Below are 17913 nucleotides of genomic sequence, written 5' to 3'. Positions count from 1 at the left end.
GAGAAAATTATGAAGAACTCTCAGGCATGTAGGCTTTTTCATTAAATTTTCACGCGCTGTAAAAGTACCTACTGCTTAAAACGCGCATAACTCCGAAAAGTTGAAAGACCGTATCCGAAATGGAACTCCAAAATCCTCGACGACTTATCCACTGGAATATTAATTAATTATCAAAGTTTTTTGAATCTAAACATGTAAATTTTTGTAACATTAAGATTATTATAGTCAAAGAAATTAGTTGGAATGTGTATTATGGATCGCTATGACTCTCCATTGACACTTACTGCCTAGAGTTCACGGTTTTAACGGTAATTAATGCAAATTAACGATAGTTAAAACAACTTCGGATTTAAACATAATTTCGTTCGCGTGATATGCCGCTTAAGCCACGGTAATAAACCCACATGCCTTCGCTAATAGTTGTAAAATGTTAACGAAAGGCTTTTGCATTATGCACGGGAAGATTCCGATCAGACAGTTTTTATTTTTAATGTATATATATATATATATATATATATATATATATATATATATATATATACATATAAAGAAGTTAATTTTTATTTTATTGGAAAGAAAACTAGTTAGCAACATACAGTTATTATGTATTAAAACAGTGGCATCGGTTAAATCAGTGAAATAATATTAAATAAAATAAGAAGCACAATACAGCGCATTGCACTTATTTTTTACTAGCTAATGCCCGCAGCTTCGCCCACGTGGATTTAGGGTCTGATATCCCGTGGGAACTTTCCCGTGGGATTAAAAAAAAAATTACGCAAATCGGTTCAGAAATCTCGGAGATTTCGGTGTACATAGGTAGAAAAACACAACTCCCTTTTTGAAACTCGGTTAAAAAAGTAGCCTATGTTACTCCCTGGCCAATCCTCTACTTGTCGGTTAAAATCCCGTCAAAATCGGTTCAGGCGTTCCGAAGATTAGCCTTTTCAAACAGACAGACAGACAGACAGACAGACAGACATAAATTTTAAAAACGTGTGATTCAGTTATGGTATCGTTCAAATAACCACATGAGCTTAATATGAGGTAGTTATTTCGAAATTAGAGACAGACACTCCAATTTTATTTATTAGTATAGATTAATTCTACTCACAAGATCTTGATAAACCCATACAGATAATATGCAAAAGTTCATTTGTCTGTCTGTTGCCTGTTCAATACCTATAGACTTAGCTGATTTTCACGATAGTATAGAGATAGCTTTTATCAAGTTTTATTCCATAGACTTAAAAATCTCGGAAAATCAAGAAGAATTCTCAGAACCTAAATCCACTTGGATGAACGAGTGAAAATTATCTTGCGTGAATATAAACTATGTAAAATGTACTAACACTTTTCTTTTATAAATTCTATCAAATTGTTGAAAAAACTCCATCACAATTTACCTTCAAAAATTATCTTACAAATATAAAATAATTTGTATCTATTGGATATCACAAGATAATAATAATAATTATTAAAGGCAAGACAAGGGAAAAATTGTTCTTGTTAGCCTAAGCACAATCAGCACGACAACGTTTTCTAACGTTTTGTAACGCCTTGTTGATGCATTTGCGAATGCAAGTTGTACAAGGGACATGGATGCTGAGAGTTAAAGTTATGACGTTTTAAAACTATAAAAATAGATAGATAGAAGTCTTTATTGCACACAAAAACATATAAACGAACAACACAGAAGGATGAAAACAGATTATTGCTTAGAGCAATCTCTACCAGGCAACCTTTGCTGTAAGGAGAAGCTAATGTTGGATAGTACATAGTCGTGAAACAGTCGTGATCTTTGTCGCCACGTTGTCGTCCCGTGTGCTTCGAAGCCTCGCGTTAATAGTTGGTTGTAAAATGTGTAATGCTTATACCCAGCCGCTTCCCGCGGCGCTCAGCGTCGCACGGAGCACACTATCCCACTTTATAGCTTAATCTCCTACATGCTATTTCAATAAATAAACCATATGAAACAAAGTAGTCCTTTAGAAAAAAAATAACTAGCCAAGCGCGTGTCGGGCGATAAATATAGCAAGGTTCCATCGAGACGAACACGACTGCCCAAAAAAAAAAAGAAATGTTATATTTGCAGGGTTCATGTATGTATGTAAGTTTCTTTATTCCACCATGACTTCTAAATGCCTGATCAGATTTAAATATATTATAGGGTATCGTTAGAATTCCGTGGCTATAAATTTTAAAAAAAATTAAATATGGCGCTTGTATTGCGTCATTTTCAAAATAACGTGAAAAAAAGGAACACCTATGCTCTAATTTTATCCAGACACAATAAATAATAATATTATGTAAAATGTGTAATTATGTAGAAAGAGATAGTTAGAAGTCTGACATACAAACCGATAGACCACCTATATATAAAACGAATCTTAGAGTTCCTTATTTGACTACGGAATCCTAAGAATACAGCCTCCCTTGGCGGTATAATTCAATTTTATTTTTTGTTTGGACTTAGAGGGGTATCGGATATCTTTTTTCAATTTATTAGCTTGCTCGCGGCCGTGTTTGTCTCTAAATTATTTGATATTGTGACTTGAATAACGGCGTAGATAGTTACGAGTACCTACGAGAGTCAAAGAGCTGATGGTGATATTTTTTTTAATCAGATACAAGTTTGTCTTTGACTGTAATCTCACCTAGTTGTGAGTGATGATGCAGTCAGATGGAAGCGGGCAGAAAATTTTTCAGATTTTTATCTTCTTAGGTAAAAAAAATCTTCTTCTTAGATAAAAAGTTGCCTATGTCAGTTTACGGGATGCAAGCTACCTCTGTACCTTTCATATAAATCGGTTAAACGAACGGACTCTTAATAATCCCGTCCGAACTCTTTGATTTTCCGGGATAAAAAGTATGTCTTTCCTCGGGATGTAAGCTAACTCTGTACCAAATTTCATCAAAATCGGTTGAACTGTAGGGCTGTGAAAAGCTAGCAGACAGGCAGAAATTTAGAAAGAATTAGTTCTAGTATCAACGATTCTCACAAATTAATCAATACTAGAGCTAATTTCTTAAACTGGACCTTTTCAAGTAAAGATTTTCATATAAACCTATGAGGATGATATTGCCATTGTCGCAATTAAAATACTATAAGCCTTTGTGGTCGTATTAGTTTAAAAATTGCGAAAAAACCAAATTAAATTTGAATTTCGCGGGCAGGTCCGTCTCATGCCCCTTAACCTTCGAAAGGTATAAAAACACGTAGCGATCTGTGCACCATCTCTCCGTCTAAACAGAGAAAGTAATGAATAAAAACTGATGTATGAACCTAGATATCTCCATTCAATCTCATCCCCCTTTCACCTTATAGGATTGGACCAGCAGGCGCCGCGAGGGTACCTAGTGTACCTACCCCTAGTTGTTGACACATAACCAATGTCACCCATTCGTATAAACCTTTGAGATTTGCTATCTCATTTCTAATGCTCTAAGATATAAAATGCCCTTAAGGGATCTGTGTGTTCTATTCTATCTAACGCATACAATCTGAATACGATACCTAAGGCAATGCTTTGAAGTCACGTTTGAAATAGGACAATGTGATGAAGCAATAAATAAAAAACTTTTCATGATACTGTAGTAGAGATGTTAATAAAAACTGATAGAGTGATTTGTTAGAATAGATACGTTCGAATTCGCTTTTTTTAGGGCTATAGAATCTGGGCCAATTATAAAATACTGTAAACAATATACCTACCTAGGTGGATGAATAAACACAAATGGTATTTAATATTTTTTAAACATAAAATTCAACCATTGATCCCCATTTTGAGATTACGTATGCATACTAATAAACCATCATTATAGCAGATCTATTAGCAGATCTATTATATCTATTATATCTATTAGATCTATTATAGCAGATTATATTATTATCATTATTATAGCAGATCTATTTTAATGGGTACAATCCTAATTCAACGTAAGGCCAAAATTAAATACGCTTCTCAAAAAGCATCAAACACAAGTGACGATCCAAAAAGTAGACTACGACAAAGTAGTCGACAACTTATAATTACCAAATTAATTCAATAGTTCAAAAAATATTAACACTTAATTTTAGGTCTTATGTCAATGTAGTAAAGTCTAATTTTGCCACATTGGTGGTAGAGTAACAGCAAAAGATTTAGTGGCTCCTAAAGATGTCACTCATTCAAAGTTTAACGAGCGCCCTAATAGTGTTTTTAACCGTTCCCGAAAATCCTCAGGACGTGACTGAAGCGTCAACAATTTTATATACGAATTTGTCCGTCTTTTTAGGGTTGGCACTACCAAGAAGCGAGAAACAATGGAAGCTTTTTCTACTACTGCCATTTTTACAAAGAGGTAAAGTTTGTAAATTCGGATGTAGGGAGTAATCTCCTCAGAACTAATGATATGATTCTGAATTTTTTTTCACTGTAGATAGCTGGATTATGGTATATTATCCTCAAAGCTATAGGTTACAAATTTATATAACGCGGACGAAGTCATAGACAAAATCTAGTACTCATAGTTAATGGCATGAAGATGAAAGAAGAAGAATGAAAAGATGATAGTTTAATATGCATGCTATGTTTTTTAATGTGTTGCAATTGTAATATTATTATATTGATGCTTAATAATATAATTAATACAAAATTTTCCTATGTGGATTCATAATTTAGTAATTTAATACATGTTATGGGCACAAAAAAAAATTGGCAACCCTAATTTTGTTAATAATACTCTGAACGATTTCCTTTTGAACTCTACGCTATGATTTCTTTAATGTGAGCTCAATTTGTATATTTGTTTTTGATAATAAATTCAATCTCTCTCGGCTGGTAAAGTTTATTGGGGGACACTATGATAGGTACTACTGAGCGTAGCGAAAAATCGTAAGTCTATGGGTACTACTAAAGCTTATTTCAGACATTACAATCTACAATTTTAATTAAATTTGCTTTGACGTCTTTTCACTACCATGGATTTATTTTTGTGTCAGCTAGCAATATTTTTGTAAAATTTTCGGGTTTTTAGGGTTCCGTACCTCAAAAGGAAAAACGGAACCCTTATAGGATCACTTTGTTGTCTGTCTGTCCGTCCGTCCGTCGTGTTTGTCAAGAAAACCTATAGGGTTGACCCTAGAACCACGAAATTTGGCAGGTAGGTAGGTCTTATAGCACAAGTAAAGGAATAAATCTGAAAACCGTGAATTTGTGGTTACATCACAGAAAAAAATAATTTAAATGTGTTTTAATTTTCAAAGTGTGATAACTATACCAGTGGGGTATCATATTAAAGGGCTTTACTTGTACATTCTAAAACAGGTTTTTTATTTATTTTTAAGCATAATAGTTTCTGTCATATAGAGTCTGACTCGCATTTGCCCGTTTTTTTTTTGATAATTAGGTATATCAAATTTTACCATAGATTTAGTGTTGATAGAACACTGAAACCAATTTCACGCCCGTTTTTCAGCTCTCGGAAATCCGCTATATCTGTTCCCAGCCATCATACTTCACACTTAATATTATAAAAGCGAAAGTTTGTGTGTATGTGTGTGTATGTTTGTTACTCCTTCACGCAAAAACCACTAGACGGATTTGGCTGAAATTTAGAATGGAGATAGATAATATTCTGGATTAGCACATAGGCTACTTTTTATCCCAGAAAATCATATAGTTCTCACAGGATTTTTGAAAACCTAATTCCACGCGGATGAAGTCGCGGGCATCAGCTAATACACATTAAAAGCATGGGAGGTATGAATATTATTAACATACCAGAACACTAGCTGCTCTGAAACAATTTCCGCGATGTCTCATTTCTTACGAAAACTCACACCGGCAAGTTTAATCTTAGTTTAAACTTTATTATGAAAACAGCTGCAAGAGAGGAACTTTTCATTATTCACTTTATTATTTTGATGAGAAATTTATGGTGCATTATTAAAGAAACACACTCACAAAATACTAAACTAAATATACCTAGGTATTTTATATGCATTTTGAATTTTTAACATTTTAATTTCTTTTAGTTTATCTAAAATACAAATTGATATAGAAAAATGCCTTGATAGTCCAGCTACTTATCGATTTAGGGGGACGCCCAACAGAAGCGAAGCTTCTTCGCAGTTTTCGGTGAAATTAATTTTGACTGGGCTCATCTAGACCGGACTAGAACGGGCCGGTCCAGCACTATCCAGTCAGTTAGTCAATACTAATAAGTCAAGTGAAATAAGAAGTTGCTATCTCATATGTGTGTCTCGGGGTAGCAGCAGTAAACACACAAAATAGGGTAATTCGAGCTCATCATATCACTTATTTACCAACCATTTACTCAGATTTTTTATAAAATACAAGCAATCTACAATTTTTGTCACATTAGTACAATGAACCTTTCAAAAATTGGAATGAAACATGATCGCATGTGAACGATACATCAACGGTAGTGTTTAAAGTTTTCGGTAATAAAAAATACTGGTCGTAAAAAACTGAACACTTCATATTCCTAAAATATCCTGACAATGGGCAACTCTAATGCCTTTCCTCCGGTAATATAGTGCTTTTATTGTAGTAGTTTCTTCCTTTATGGTCTCTTAAAATGAGTGCACAGGAATTTATAGCCGAGATAAAGCGACGACAATATTTAGAAACACAAAATTTTAGTCTATAAAGTTTACATTTGGTCTCGTGGAGCCACCGTTTTGTTTTACGAGAGTGTAACGGCGAAAAGATAAGCTTGAATCACGGCCAAAGTTCATAATGAACTAGTGAATTTGCTTTTAAATAGTTTCTACGCTAGATTTTTAATCCAACTCTTTTTTTTTACATCTCAAATCCTCATATTTTTAAGAAACTGCTTTTTAACCCCCGACGCAAAAAGAGGGGTGTTATAAGTTTGACGTGTGTATCTGTGTATCTGTCTGTGGCATCGTAGCGCCTAAACGAATGAACCGATTTTAATTTAGTCTTTTTTTTGTTTGAAAGGTGGCTTGATCGAGAGTGTTTTTAGCTATCATCCAAGAAAATCGGTTCAGCCGTTTGAAAGTTATCAGCTTTTTTCTAGTTACTGTAACTTCACTGGTCGGGGGTTTTATAAATTTTTAATTTACACTTGTTCATTATTACCTTTACTCCTTTACATTTCAGTCATGGGTCATTTTTTAACTGACATGACGTTTGGAAGAAGAGTTTAAGTTAAAAACCACCACGTTGATAATGTGCAGATTGGACTTCACATACCTTTGAGAATATTATGGAAAACACTCTGGCGTGCAGGTTTTCTCACGATGGTATCCTTCAACGAAAAAGCAAGTGAAAGACTCATAAGAGTGGTTACGCACTCATCCGATCCGAGTCCGTGAAGATACGGATATAAAAAACTAGGACCGAACTCGGATATTGCTTACGCACTAATCCGATCTCTGATCCAAATCCAAGCTATTCAGTGGACACCTTTGACATAACGTAATACCACACCAAATACGTCCGATTTAAATCCAAGGCACATCCGAGATATTCTAACGGATGACGGAGAGAACTGGATGACAAAAGTCGGAGCTACCATATAAATAATTCTATGACTACTTCGGAACGTATTTTCATCACGGATTCGGATCAGATGCAGTGCGTAATCGCCCTAACTTCGAATAGTTAGAGACGCGCAATTGAACGATAGATCCTCTAAATAGAAAGTTGATGTTTTAACTACTAGGTTATATCAGCTATTTCACGCATAATCTAGTTAAATGAACTTCTTTAATAAAGAGTGTCGCCAGTTTATTTCAAAGCAATCTTAAGAGAGGGTCTCTCCGTCACTCGCTTCATACAAACGTAGTTCCAATTTCATTTAAATATTAAGCAACCAAAGTTCATGAAATGCAGACATATTCTAGAAACTGATATCTATGTCTGTGGTTTTCCAGATTTCTGGTATTAATATATCGGTTTCAAAGTTAAAGTAGTCTTAAAAATTCACAAACAAATCTTTGAGCCCCTGTAATTTTAAAACTACATATTTTTAGAAAAATCTAAAACACCGCAGACACAGATATTAGTTTCTAGAATATGTGTGCAAAATTTCATGGACTTTGGTTGCTGGATATTCAAATGAAATTGGAACTACGATTGTATGGAGCAAGTGACGGAGAGAGCCCTGTTAATAAAAGCATACCCCAGGGTGTCGTACTATTTGTCGCGATCAAAGCGTACGGCACTCTGCTGTGAACTGCAAATAAACTTTTTCATTATAGCAACGGATTTCCGTCTTTTGTACGGAACATCCCTTAAGACTTGCTATAGTAGAAATAGCATAGCTTTCATTTACTCCAGTTTTTAATGGGAAAACATGTTTAAAACTTTAACAGTAGCTTTTTGCTAGTGCTTTAAGAATATAATCTCATTAGTTTTCATAAAAAAAATTACTAAAAGAAAACTTTTTAAAAACCGATAATGTTAAAGTTATAAAGTAGATTTGTAGTACAAGTACCATGCCGTTCAATATTCTTACGCTTGAGCATTCTCCAAAAAAAACCCGTCATGACAGTTTTTTTCATGCCTAAAAATGATTGAGCTTCTTTTCTACCTATCTACTAGATGAAAACCGTGGCTTTGTCTGCCTGATGAGTTCACACCCTTTTTTAAAGTTAGGGAGGAGTAAGCATTTCTGGGTGCGCTGTAGTGTCTTGCGGTCGCTGGACCACGGACATTTATGGCGGACGAGCATTTAGACCTCTCCTCACACTACCTACTCTGGGGTTCCAGGTTCATTGCGTGGGCACAAACGTGCAATTCGGAGCGGCGCGGACACTACCCCTTGTGTGAATAACCGTGACGGGCCTGTCTTCCGTGCGGCGGAACCTACACCTGACGCCGAGGACCACCCTCCGTGGACGCTGCCGAGAACTGCCTGGCGAGACCCCAGAGGACTACGAACTCTTTTTCTCGAGCGGGCCAGTCTCGTCCTCCTTCTATCTCAAACTACAGCGTGTATGCGGTGGAAAAGGGATAATAATAAAGGCTTTGATCGACCCACACCCGAGACTTTTATTCACTTCTCCTACCTGTGACTACCCCCTCACAGTCCACATGCTGCTATCAGTGCCAAAATAGTGATCAGTAATAGAATTGCCTTTAAAAGAGGTTGGCAATCGCAAGTCCAGCGTGTTTTAATAGAGCTCATTGTAAACGGTACGTCTGGATTTTCTAACTTAAATTGAAGACACCTTATATTTTTATAGTCCTCTTAAATTGGATTTCCTTAATAATGGACGCTGTTGTAGTCCGGCTGTTTGTCACTATCAGGAGCCAGGGCGTACGTACGGCCATGCTGTGAACTGTGCAAATAAACTTTTTCATTCTACCCGTCGCGTTGTGCCGTTGCTTTGCGTTGTAGTGTGCGTTTCCATTGTAGCGGAAACAGGAGAGTACCTAGAAAATGATTGTTCACAATAGAAACTGAATACCTACAGCTCCTAGGGATGTATTTACATGTACAATTACAATAGTCTCACTACCAATCATGCCGGTCGTCTATCCAATTGATTGAGTTGGTATGGGCATTGGGCACGTGTTCGGATGGACGTTGGACCCCTAAAGCGGACCTAGTGGTCCGCTCTAGGGGTCCAATGTCTTTAGGGGTATCAACGTCTCACCTCCGATAAAGTCGTCTCTACTTCAGTGGGAACACGACCTTATGCTGGATCTCCCTCAGGACGGCGATAGCGATAGCAAAAACGGCTTGGCATTTCACTCGCTACTAACTTTTTACGACAAAAACTCGTTTAGTTCATAGCTTTTGCGCTGTTATTTTTGAATTTGCAAAGGTTTCGTTTTTTTGGTCGTGTTTTTGTGACTACTGTTATCGTAAATTAAAGAGTACTTACTTTTAAACCTGAAATTTTTAGGGTTAGTATTATTTTTGCAAAGATAATTTTAAATAATTAAATACATACGATACTTTGCTGAAGTTACTACAATTAAATGAAAGTCACTATTGTTTTTAAATTGTGTATGATATTTAATACTTCGTCTTCAATCTTAGCATCCAATGTTTACTTTATTTACAAAATTCAGTAATAGTTATACAAATAGATTATTTTAAGCGGATTTTCAGAGAAGAATTTACAATCCGCATTTAAGACACTTACCTACATAATATTTTAAGTACCTTCTCAAATCAAGATTTTCACATTAAATACCCGTGCTTACAGGAATCAAACGTAATGAAATGAAATGAAATGAAATTTATTTATTTGCTATTTATTTGCTAATGAAATGAAATGAAATGAACGTAGAAACACATCTGTATAAATCAGTAAGAAAAATCAAATAAATGTTCACAAAAAATACATTTCGAACACAGTATATGGACATGATACGATAACGGTATATCCACACACGTTATCAAGAATCAAATTTCCTTCGACAATGTAACCGGTAATAACTACTGTATACAAAAATGCTGATCACACATTACCCTCGAGACGCTCGCACCGCTCGCACCGCCTGTAAAACACAAACGCCAAACTGTACACGCCAAAGGCACGAGAACGAAGTACTTACTACTTTAATAGTCTTATAATATTAAAAAGTTTTCATTTATTAAAAATTTAACATTCATGTTGTATTTTACTATTCCTGCGAATTTAATCTGCATTAGTAAACTTACGGCTTATTGCACATTTACTTGACGATCGATGCAGTGCAGGCTATACGAGTCATGCTGCTGACGTTACGTTTTAGTTGAAATCAAAGAAAAAGAACTCTGGCCTTGAACCTGCGCTATGGGTCATTGAGTGGGTGGGTCTTTTTTAATTTATAGATTTAGCTCTTTTTGATAGTACTAAGTGAGAAGCGATACTGTTGGTGTATGTTCCGTCGCGCAGTTAATTTCCCAGTCTATACCTTTCGCTTTTCACAATGACGGAAAGAATAACCTATGTATGTATCTATGTAACGCTAACTTTATCAATGTCTTTTCTTGTGTTTATATTTTCCAAAGTGCGGTTCGTGCGATATTGTGGTCGGCTCATCCGAGATAGACGAACAGCAAAAAACATCAGCGTCCACGGAAACGCTCCGACCAGTAGGAACTTCATTTCGCAGTAATCCGTTCAATTCAAGAGTTAGATGTGAACTTTACTGGCGAGCAAATGAAGTAAATTGGATTTGATTTCCGACTTCGACTCCCGTTTTGTGATTCCCTAGTCACGAATCTTTCTATCAGCGCTTTACGGTGGATTCTCATATGTGAACTTTTTAATGTGATGTTTTGATAGTGAGCTTTTATTATTATTGAAAGTTTGATAAAACTAATTGATTAATTGAAAAGTTATCTATCCTTTGCTTTTGTTTACAATCTTAGCTTATATTAAGTATAAAATTCCTTTTTGGAGTTTCCATAAAGATTTTTTTTTTGGATATCCAACCCATTCATTTACGTAATATTCATAATTGCTGAATGCCGAAAGCTGAGAATATTATGGTGAAGCTTATGGTCATTACTAATTCGTCACTGGATAAGGCCTATGCCCAGCAGTGGACTTCAACCAAACATGCTTGAAAATTCCTGCAATAATATTTTTATTTGCGTAATCTTTTACCTCCGTAGGGTGGCTGTCCCGAAGATGGTAGTGAAAGTAGATCTCCTTATGGCTGGTAGAGAAGGTGGCGAATATAGACTGTATTCAACATAATATGGCGTCATTTGCAACAGGCACGTTTCGCTGAAGATGGAAGTCAGGATCAAATCCAATATGAAAGGATTAGTTCATGTGTATATTTTTCTCTCATATATTTTATCTGCCGCTACTGAGTAATAATTATAACACGCACTTGAGGAACCATATCCGCAGCTAAAGACATGGGTTTAAAAAACCTTTGTCGTATTAGTGAAACGTAACCTTAAAGAGTTCCGTCGTATTAGCGGTACCCTCATGTAGGATTACCGTAAAACATTAAACGCCAAGTGAATGAGTGCATTGATGCATTCGATAAAACAAATCGTGAGCGGCGGATCTGCGCCCGGACTGTCGCAAGAGATCCGATCTTAATTAAATGTCTGATTAATGAAATCGCCTTATCGACACGTAACTGGGCTAATGGATGTGATTGAATTTTGTTTGGAGCATGTTTGACTCGAAATCGGGGATTTGTTTGTATGGTAACAAGTTTATCGTGATTTAAAGACATGCGCCGAAGATTATGAGAAAATAACTTTTACCGTTTCCACATTACCTCAGTTCCGAAGTGTAACAATTTAGAGACAGGTTTGGATATATAATTTGAAAATTAAATGACGAGTAATAGTTTTACTTATCTGTATATTTTTGTATTTATTTTTGAAACTAGCTGATGCTCACGATTTCATCCGCGTTGGTTTGGGCTATTTGAAACCCAGCGGAAACTCTTTAATTTTCCGAGATACAAAGTAGCTTATGTGCATTAGCACATAAGCTACTTTTACCTATCTCCATTCCAAATTTCAGCCAAATCCATCCCGATTTTCAGAGACCCTCAGAAAAAGGACCCCGGATGGGTTCCAACTTCGAGACTAGTCGTGCCTACTTCGACTAACCACGTGAGTCAAGCCGGTATCAACTATATTTATATTGGTAATCAAATGGAAATATTCGCAATAGAATATCTCAAGAGTTCTACCCTAATCATTGTTCTTATCCAGTGTTCTGAATAAAACCTTATTATAGTCTCGTTTTTCATTAACTCAACCTGCACCGTACAAAAACATTTCACGTTCGTCTTCCAGTAAAGCCCCGTAGTCACATCGGGCAATTAAGTCGTTCCTTGGCCCTTAATTTAGATATTAGGTTCTTAGCTAAATATATTGCAGGGTACAGTAATTAATGGGTCGGTCCACAGCCCTTCTAGGGGCCGGCCATGGAGTTTATCGTGCCCTTAATACTGATTCTGTCCTATTTGTAATCTCTTAAGGTGTTTCCGAAGGTTTGCTTTAATGTGTGTTTGACCAAATCGCACGATTTATCCACTAAAATAAGTCTAACAAAAAAAATATCGGTTAAGTTAATGTATGTGTTGGACACGCACACAAAGGCTTCCGTACCATCGTACCGCTCTTTTTAAGTGTTTTTAATTTTCATCCATAAACATGAAGCACATTTTATTTTTAACCCCCGACCCGAAAAGAGGGGTGTCATAAGTTTGATCTGTGTATCTGTATATCTGTGTATCTGTCTGTGGCATCGTAGCACCTAAACTAATGAACCAATTTTAATTTAGTTTTTTTTTGTTTGAAAGGTGGCTTGATCGAAAGTGTTCTTAGCTATAATCCAAGAAAATCGGTTCAGCCGTTTGAAAGTTATCAGCTCTTTTCTAGTTACTGTAACCTTCACTTGTCGGGGGTGTTATAGATTTTTAATTTACACTTGTCACTGTTGAAAAAGAAATGCCGGCGAATAGATCGGATTTGCAAAGGTAAAAGTTTTCTTTGATTCTAATTATTTCTAACGAAGTTTCGAGGATTCTAATTAAGTTGGTTCTGATCGCCAGACTGTAAAATCTCGTCACGGGAATTCAGACGGTGTTCTGAAAGTAACACCAGTAGTTATTAGCGCAGAGAGCCGTGTGATTGTGATTATTGAATCGTATTGGTAAAATTTTAATGCCGATGTCGACTTTGTAACAGAAACTTCGATAACGAATAAGTACAGAAATAACGATGGAGCGCGGCCTACTTATTAAAATGAAAATGTCCAATAACTACTGAGATAATCTGTATAAATGAGTGCTGAAGCTAGCAATCATATTTTCCCCCACTTGCTCGGAATTTGCCTCATTATTAAACAAGTGTAAATTAAAAATTTATAACACCCCCGACAAGTGAAGGTTACAGTAACTAGAAAAGAGCTGATAACTTTCAAACGGCATAACCGATTTTCTTGGATTATTGCTAAGAACACTCTCGATCAAGCCACCTTTCAAACAAAAAATACTAAATTAAAATCGGTTCATTAGTTTAGGAGCTACCATGCTACAGACAGATACACACGTCAAACTTATAACACCCGTCTTTTTGGGTCGGAGGTTAAAAAATAACCATCAATCGGCTTATTTCGGAACGACACACTAACGAAGAAACATACTAAAATTGCTGGACAGTTGAATACTGCTGATGAGGTTCTTAAAAGTTAGGTAGTAGGTATTTCTATAGCCTGGTCAAGTAAGCTCAAAAAATAGGGGCAAAATTAGGTACAATACTCACATAGAGCTAAAATTGGAACGAATGTTTATGAATTGTGAAAAGTCCCCATCGATCCCATATTTGCAGAAATAAAATTCAAACTCAAAGTTCACAAAATTGGAGTTTTTCATTTTTCAGCTAAACGGAAGCAAGTTTTGTTATATGAAATCTATCTGAGTTGCGTTTGTAGTGAGCCTTCTTTCTGCGCTTGTTCGACTTCTATTTCACTAAACATTTTTCTGAAAATCCGAAAATACTAATACAACAAATTACACTTTGTTATTTTAACAAACAAGTTGGTTCCGTATTTCGGAACTTCGTTTTGTAGGCCACGTTTGCCTAATGAGCAGACGTCAAGACGTCGCGTTGTCCTGATAAGTTTTAATAATTTATCACCACGCCTAGTTTATTTTAGGTGCTGTTTGCTTTACCCCTTATTTGTGTAGAAAAGTAAAGGTCTTGGAGTACAATATTGTCGCCAAGGAGTATAATTTAAATATATTACCTACGTAGGTAAACTTAAATCAACTTAAATTTTGATAATACTGGTTAGAATACATTAAAAAACTAAATTAAAAAAAATTTTTGGAGATCCCCTTAACATAGTCTTAAAAAAATTGGTTTGAATCTTTTAGACAATTTTTGGAAAAACCCCGTTTGGAAGAAGTAATGACCGTCAAAGTTTTAAGCAACCAGCATGATGACGAGAGCTTATATTAAAACCAAATATAATATTTAATTTAGATATTTTGTGTGAAATTAATCCATACTAATTACTAATATTATAAATGGAAAAGTGTGTCTGTCTGTCTGTCTGCTACCTTTTCACGGCCCAACAGTTTAACCGATTCTGACGAGGTACAGGGTTAGCTTATATACCGGGGACAAAGGCTACTTCTTATCCTGGAAAATCAAAAAGTTCCCACGGGATTCCCAAAAACCCATCCGCTGAACCGATTTGTATGAAATTTGGTACCGAGGTAGCTTGCGTCTCTGTAATTGACATAGGCAACTTTTTATCCCGGAAAATCAAACAATTCCCACGGGATCTTTAAAAACCTAAATCCACGCGGACGAAATCGCGGGCATCCTGTATAAATAAATATTTGAAGGGGTGTAAACTTATATACTTACAGAATATACTTTATATCCAGAACTAAACGCATTAATATTTTAATTTATTATGCATATTTATAAAATTATAATCGGTACAATTCTCTACATTATACCTACCTTCTTAATTTAAATAATAAATGAAAATTGAAGAAACCTTAGAAAAGTTCAATTTGTTATATCAGTCAAATATAAGAACAAGATTTTTGTCTCGTACACAATTTGTAAAGTCACTCTTATCAAAGAGAGCCTTTAAATTACTAGTCCGTTTCTAAAATCGGATTATGAATGTTATTAAATTTATACTTTGGAAATGGACATTGATGCGGGCCGACAAACGATGCTGTAGTCATAGAGATGGTAGCAAAAGTTCCTATAGATAAAATACCTCAACGACCATCCTGGTGAAGTGCTGAGCGCTGTGGTCTTATAAGCGGGATGCCCTGGGGTTCGATTCCCGGCAGGGGATTTAATAATTTCTACATTTTCTCTGGTCTGGTCTGGGTACCGGCAAAAGACGTGCCAAGCGATTTAGCGTTCCGGTACGATGCCGTGTAGTAAGTAGTAACTAACCCACTTCCATCTTAGACTGCTTCATCACTTACCATCAGGTGAGATTGCAGTTGCATTGCTCCTAGTATTTTATCCAAAAAAAAAAACGAAAAAGTACGTTTGTTTTAAAATAAAACTGAATAGTTAGTAGTGAGATCAAGAAAATGATACATAGCAAAGAGTTTTACAACCATTCTGAAATGGCGGAGAGTTTTTTAACTTAATCACACCAAGTAATAATGTATCCTGAGATGAAGGGCACTTGCCTAGAAGGTGCCTATTCACTCCTCTTTTGAAAAAATACATTGCCGCTCCCAACGAAAGTGTGTTTAGGTAGTAGCTTTAACGTTTCTATGTATAAAATACATAGGAAATTGCACGACCCACTCTTGGTGTACTTGCTTAAACTGAATCAATAAATCCGTCGGTTCGTGCTTGTCACATAAGCCGATTAGGAGCTAAACGGGGATATGTAACGGAACGAGCTGCCCAGTTATTTGAGCTGTCACGTCATGTATGATTTTACTAACTTAATTTCTTAATCTGGGCTACGCGGAGACCGACGCGATCGCTCTACATCTTCTCTACATAATATTGAACGGGACAGACATAATGGCCAACTTTACTTGGCAAATTGATCATGTGATCAATTGCAATTGGCAAAAATTATAACTTACTAATTGATATTACCGCGTGGATACCTATTCACCTATCCAAGATCTATTGGGTTTTAAAAATTCTGTGGGAACTCTTTGAATTATCCGAGATAAAAAGTAGACACAATCTATCGCTGTACCAGACAGATGATGTCCATGAATTAGTCCGCGTAGATATAGGTTTTAAAAATCCTGTGGGAATTCTTTGATTTTCCGGAACAAAAATACCTGAAGTCTGCCCGTTTTTAACCCCCGACTAAAAAGAGGGTTGTTATAAGTTTGACGTGTGTATCTGTGTATTCGTGTATCTGTCTGTGGCATCGTAGCTCGTAAAGTAATGAACCGATTTTAATTTAGTTTTATTTTGTTTGAAATCGGGAGTGTTATATGTTTCTTGGATTATAGCTAAGAAGCTATAATCCAAGAAAATCGGTTCAGCCGTTTGAATGTTATCAGCTCTTTTCTAGTTACTGTAACCTTCATTTGTCGGGGGTGTTATAAATTTTTAATTTATACTTGTTGGGATTTAAGCTAAATGACTCTCGCATTCATAATATTATTAGTACGGAAATATAGAGAATATGATGCCTGAATTATTGATGTATTGTTAGAGTTTTCTATAATATTGCCATTGTTTTTCTATCCGCAGGTATGCATGTGAACCAATGGGGATTTATTATCAGGTTTTTTGGACGTCACAAGCGCCTCTAGGCGGGTTGAACCACAGTCCATGTTGTCGGACTACGTACAACAGCTTAGTGGTAAAAGAGCTATTTGGAATTAAAATGTTTAAATTAGATTGATAGAAATTCTCCGGTGAAATTAGAAATTTAATGTTTTTGACGATGGTGATGCAATCTGGATGAATGTACTCAAATAAAATATAATATAATCAGTTGACTACAAAACCTTAAACCCCATGCCTTAAGAACGTATTTTCGTGATTTGTGAACACACCAGAACTACCAAAACATGAATATCATTACAACTTGAATGCTATTTGCAATGGTTCAAGGTCGCATCATCACTGATTTTTTACGTAAGCTCATTTAAAATTCTATCAAAACTTGTGCCATTTTAACCCCCGACCCAAAAAGAGGGGTGTTATAAGTTTGACATGTGTATCTGTGTATCTGTCTGTGGCATCGTAGCTCCTAAACTAATGAACCGATTTTAATTTAGTTTTTTTGTTTGAAAGGTGGCTTGATCGAGAGTGTTCTTAGCTATAATCCAAGAAAATCGGTTCAGCCGTTTAAAAGTTATCAGCTCTTTTCTAGTTACTGTAACCTTCACTTGTCAGGGGTGTTATAAATTTTTAATTTACACTTGTGAAATATTATATTATTTTTCGCTCTTATGATCTGAATCACGTGAAATTAACTCATCTGTC

At 35.8% G+C, this 17913-nt stretch overlaps 1 long non-coding RNA gene across 1 annotated transcript in view; it reads left to right on the top strand.

The window, feature by feature from the left end:
- LOC123870101 overlaps positions 1-17913 on the top strand; it is a 303294-nt gene that overhangs the window by 52781 nt on the left and 232600 nt on the right. The window contains exon 2 of the long non-coding RNA XR_006797008.1: positions 14561-14567. This is a non-coding gene — a long non-coding RNA (uncharacterized LOC123870101). The remainder of the gene's footprint in view (positions 1-14560; positions 14568-17913) is intronic.

The sequence above is a fragment of the Maniola jurtina genome, chromosome 12 (genome assembly GCF_905333055.1).
Source record: "Maniola jurtina chromosome 12, ilManJurt1.1, whole genome shotgun sequence".
Classification (NCBI taxonomy): Eukaryota; Metazoa; Arthropoda; class Insecta; order Lepidoptera; family Nymphalidae; genus Maniola; species Maniola jurtina.
This window is presented reverse-complemented; position numbering and strand designations above follow the sequence as displayed.